This window comes from Paramisgurnus dabryanus, chromosome 10 (assembly GCF_030506205.2).
Source record: "Paramisgurnus dabryanus chromosome 10, PD_genome_1.1, whole genome shotgun sequence".
Taxonomy (NCBI): Eukaryota; Metazoa; Chordata; class Actinopteri; order Cypriniformes; family Cobitidae; genus Paramisgurnus; species Paramisgurnus dabryanus.
Window position 1 is genome coordinate 7,555,485 of NC_133346.1, and position 6,210 is coordinate 7,561,694.

Genomic DNA, 6,210 nt, shown 5'->3' on the forward strand with positions numbered 1-6,210 from the left:
CAACCCTTTCTAGGGTTTACAAAGAATGGTGTGAAAAGGGAAAAACATCCAGTATGCGGCATTCCTGTGGGCTAAAATGCCTTGTTTGATGCTAGAGGTCAGAGGAGAATGGGGCGACTGATTCAAGCTGATAGAAGAGCAACTTTGACTGAAATAACCACTCGTTACAACCGAGGTATGCAGCAAAGCATTTGTGAAGCCACAACACGCACAACCTTGAGGCGGATGGGCTACAACAGCAGAAGACCTCACCGGGTACCACTCATCTCCACTACAAATAGGAAAAAGAGGCTAAAATTTGCACAAGCTCACCAAAATTGGACAGTTGAAGACTGGAAAAAATGTTGCCTGGTCTGATGAGTCTCATTTTCTGTTGAGACATTCAGATGGTAGAGTCAGAATTTGGCGTAAACAGAATGAGAACATGAATCCATCATGCCTTGTTACCACTGTGCAGGCTGGTGGTGGTGGTGTTATGGTGTGGGTGATGTTTTCTTGGCACACTTTAGGCCCCTTAGTGCCAATTGGGCTTCGTTTAAATGCCACGGCCTACCTGAGCATTGTTTCTAAGCATGTCCATCCCTTTATAACCACCATGTACCCATCCTCTGATGGCTACTTCCAGCAGGATAATGCACCATGTCACAAAGCTCGAATCATTTCAAATTGGTTTCTTGAACATGACATTGAGTCCACTGTACTAAAATGGCCTCCACAGTCACCAGATCTCAACCCAAAAGAGCATCTTTGGGATGTGGTGGAACGGGAGCTTCGTGCCCTGGATGTAATCCTTTAATAATCCTTTAGGTGAGTGTATATTGGTACCTCAAAGGTACACATCTGTACCTAAATGTGTGAATGTTTGAACCCATGACTGTAGCAAATATGGACATTTTCTAGGTTAATTCAAACCAACAGTTGGGACCGGGGTCTCTGCAGAATAAAAATAGGCGTTTCCCAATTTTGGAGTGTTTTCAAACTAAAATAGGTGTTGAAAAATAATGATGTATGGCTTTTCAGGGCTTCCGTACGTTTTTGATTGGATGGTTAAAAAAAAATCCCAGTTGAAAACGTTCCAAAATTGGGAAACGCGCCTTTTTGTTCTGCAGAGACCTATACTTCCAACAGTTTGGTTTGTCCATATATTACACAACCACCACGCATTTGTAAAGGGCAGTGTAGATCAATCAAAAGTGTAATGCTAAACCAATAAAAAGTTACACTGTAAGTGTAAGCTTTTCAAACACACAACTGAAATTGAATGAATTTAATTAAATGAAGGCCAAATCCGGGTTCAGTAAACCTTTCACACTTCAGTGCATTATGCAAAAAAAAAACAATTGTCTTTGACTCGTGTTGGCACAGTGCATAAGCATCAAGCTGGCACACACACGACAGCACTGTAGTTCATAACAAACAGCCATAAACATTTTTTAAATAAAAATCTCAAAGTTGCTCCTGCCAAAACCATCAGACGTTCCTTTACTGTATAAATGTGCCAAATTCTGATGCATTTCTGTCCGATTTAGGCGCCAAGAGGAAAATGAAATCCAAGTGGGCAGATTGTGGCGTCTCACAAGGAGAACTGTTATCACTACAGGAGCTTTCTGTGGGTTAGTGATAATGTCATAACACACGCCTGCTGTCTCTGTATAAGAGTAGCGGCACATTTACTGGCACCTCTCGACACTATGCTATCATTAGCTCTAATATAGGAGATGGGTCAAACCGCTAGAGTAAAATGCTATTTCCAGCTAAAAAAATTATACGTTTTCTAAAAAGTTGCAGAATTGAATGAAATTATGCCGTTTATAATGTAAATGTGTAGATATAAAGACTTGACGCATGCAATACGGCCCACACATGACCATCTTAATTGTTACAGCTCAGGATGTTATTTTCACTAAATATTATACAAGGCATTTCGAGTTTTGAGTTCAGTCCAAATAAAAAGGGAACAACTCGAATCAGAGGCTGTGAATAATGGCCTTGTTTTCATGATGACCTGGTTCAGCTGAGTTAAAAGGACCAAGAAGAGTGCTGTGATGATTAAATCTAATAATGATACAAACACATCAATCACAACAATACACATATTCATTGACGACACAACTAGGAGGATTTGGTTCATGTCGGATGCCTTTGGAAGGATAGGCGTCAGTTTATGCCATTGGATGATAGTAAATATGTAATGTCATATCTGCTCAAAACACATCACATCAAACAGAAAAATGAATAGCGCTAAACCGTCTGTAGTGTTCTTGAAGCTCAAATGGAGTTATTAGCTAAAAGTTCATGGATTTTATCCCATGAAACACACATATTGATAAAAAAATAGCTTGAGTGTACAGTAAGATGCTCTGAATAACTGTAAAAAAGCATGCATCTCCATGCACCACCTGTCAAAAAAACCAAACTCACAACATATGGAGCCATTGGAGCAAAAATCGACAGGAACGATTCATTAAAGCATTTCTGATTTAGAAAAAGTATACAGAAACTGATCAGAACTGCATCTGATGAGATGTATGCATTAAGAAGAAGGAGATTTTACCAGATGAAGGACTGTCTCTTAACAGATTCATTGATGCTATTCCCTCACAATGTAAATAAATAGTGACATTGACCAACAGCAGTAACAGTAGGGTGTAATAATTGTGGGTTAGTCAGAGGCTCAGAGACATTATGGGCTTTTGTGCTGTGGTTAGATTATCATCCTCCTAGTGGATACAGATGAGTAAAGCATCTATTATTTGAATAATGTAATAATAACACCCTGAAAACAAATAATTATAGCACTTTGTGATTATACTTATAATTTACATTTTAAGACTTTTTATTTTATTTTATCCTGTTATGACATATATTGTGTAAACATTATGCCATATGTATATGTATAGACCTCTTTTACAATGGTATAGACATAATATATGTTCAAAAACTTTTTGGTAAATTATATTGTGATAAGTTTTCTTGTTTAAATGTAATATAGATGCATTTAATAAATGTTCACAAACTTTTTGGAAATGAATGATTTGTACCGCATATAGGCCTACCTTTTAACACATTGTTATGTTATCACGTTATATCGTATTGTATCGTTATATCAAGACCATTTTTTAAAAGGACTTGGTCTCGTCTTGGAATCGACCGCATTTTTACTCGGACTCGTCTCGGTCTCAAAGAGGACTCTGAATTTTATTTCAAGACCGGTCAAGACAACAACTGATGGCACACTGCAAAAAATTATTTTCAAGAAAAATTTTTTTAGTATTTTTGTCTTGTTTTCAGTAAAATATCTAAAGATTCTTAAATAAAGATGCTTTTTCTTGATGAACAAAACAACCCAAGAAAATAAATCTATATTTTAGAGCAAAAATATCAAATTTAAGTGATTTTGTGCATAAAACAAGCAAAATATCTGCCAATGGGGTAAGAACATTTTTCATGAATTTAGTGTTTAAGAAAAATTATCAAGATTTATTTGCTTACCCCATTGGCAGATTTTTTTGATTGTTTTATTCACAAAATCAATTAAATTAGATATTTTTGGTCTAAAAACTAGACTTATTTTCTTGGGTAGTTTTGCTCATCAAGAAAAAGCATCTTAATTTAAGAATGTTTAGATATTTTACTGAAAACAAAACAAAAATACTAAGATAATTTTTTCTTGAAAATTATTTTTTGCAGTGCACATCACAAATGTATTTGTTATCATTAATTTTATGCAGTTAATTCAGGTTTGGCATATGATGTTGGCATTGTTAAGTTCACTGTAAAAAAAATTCTGTAGAAATTACAGTATTACTGGGTATTATTGGCAACTAGCTGCCAGTAACTTATTGTAGATTTTACATTTATGTTAATTACTGGCAACAGTTTGTTCAAAGTTAAATGAGCATTAAACATTTTCAGTCTTTATCTTCTACAGTAAGTTACTGGCAACCAGCTGCATAATTACAGCACATTTTTTTTACAGTTTTTCTGCCAATGACAGTTTTTCTAATTTTATTACTAAAAACACCTGCATTGTGTTAAGTGAATGGCAAGCCATGGAAAGACAGTTTAGATTAGTTGATTTCAGCTCTTTAGTGTTTGTTCACTTTTATTTGCTTTTAGACAAAGATAAATTCCCACATATCTGCAATGCCTTTGATTATTTTATCAACTTCTCTGATGGCACACACACAGACAAGAAGTGCCTAATCATATGCATATTCCACATTTTCTCATAAGTGTTTTAATGCAGTGACTTGCAATGGTCTTGACTCGGTCTCGACCCTTTAAAGTCTCGGTCTGTCTTGGTTTTGGTCATGACTTGGTCTCAGTTTAGGTGGTCTTGACTACAACAATATTATATTGTACAAATACAATAGCATCTTTTACATTTATAACTATGGTAAACATAACTAATTTATTGCTTCGAGTGTGTAGTTCTGTTATAAAAAGTAAAAAATTCCGCCATTACTAGTGTAACTTGAGGCGGTGAACGGTTCCCAAGCAACGGTGCAACTTTGTGTACAGATAACGACTAACTAGCCTCCTCAAACGCGAATTATTCAATAATTTAGAGTCAGAAAAACTATTTTATATTATATTTCTAAATACATTTTTAAAATGTAACTACATATATAAATATTTTATACATACTTTAAATATAAACGCAGTATATATAAATTATGCAGGCTACATAATAATTTTCCTCACAGAAACGTCCATGACGTCTATATGTCCCGTCTATTATTTTTATTCGAATATCAATATAATTCAACACAATGTAGCTAGATGTTTTTCATGAATGTAAATAAAAGAGAAACGCGCCTCAACTAATACAGCTGTCTGTACTTACAGACACGGGCAGATGGTGAACAGCGGCGAGTTGGAAAAAAGCGCAATTGTTCCCTCAATGGGGCTCATTGTCTTTTATCCCCGTTGTGAGGCGACAGTGAGGGGTGAAACAAAAGAACTTGAACCCGGAGCACCTGCTCACGGACACGAGATTAAACCTCGGGCTGATTGTATTGGGATCCCGGGGGCGCGTCACGCCTGATCAAATGATGCGGCAAGCGTGAGGCCGTGAACGCGCACCAATGGAGCCAATGCACATGGAAATGAGTCCTAACGACCAATATGAGATTCCTCGAAGAAATAAAGGCAGCACATAAGATTAAAAACTGGGGTGGGGGAAGGGGAGATTTGAACAGGGCCAGATGGAGAGCCATGAATTAGAGATGAAAGAAAGAGGATTTTTTTGGGTGAAGATCATGCACATTGAGAAACCCTTTATTTTGTGTAATATTTTGTGTTGTGCTGATGTGTTTGTCCTGAGAAGATTTGTGGAACAAGAGTGACTTCTGGTGCAATCCTATTGGCTGTGGTTGCGGCTGGAAAGATCTCTTATTTATCCCACATAAAATTATATTTTAGTATTTACTATAGTAAACCATAATAAATTGTAGTATATTGTAGTATATATTATGGTATTAATGTTAATGTATACAATAGTATTCTGTAATATTAGTAATAAGGTAAATACGGTAGTATACTTAAATATTTACCATGGTAAGGCTAAAAAATCTAGAAATTTTACTGTAGTTTACTACAGTACATGAATCCTAAAGTATACCTACAGTACTAAAAATAAATAAATACTAAAGTATATATACACAGTATTTTTTCACGATCCAAAGTCATAGTTTGGAATTCCCCGCTGTTTTTAATTTGTTACATTATTAAAACCAGGCGAGATTTGATTAAACACAATCCAAAAAGTTGTCCAAAACAGAATACAGCTGAAACAAAAGTTTAATCTATCAGCTTTATAACACAAAAACTACAAAGGAGGATTAGATATGGCCAAAATAAAAGAAAAAAGAAAAACACCTTGAGATTAAGGTCGTCAAAATGCGAGATTTAACTAGTAGTTTTTAGAGAAAAAGTCAAAATAAATAAAATTACGAGAATAAAGTCAGTATAACAAGAATATTTAGGACTTTATTCTCATAGTGTTGAACTTATTCTTAAAAAAATATGATTTTATTCTTTTTATATTGACTTTACTCTCGAAAAACAATGAAGGAGATTAGACCCAAGCTAAAATTAAAATTTAAAAACATCTCAAGTCATTATAATGCGAGATTTAGTTTTTCGTTAAAAAAGTCAAAATAAAGAAAATTACGAGGATAAATTCAATATAATGAGAATATTTAA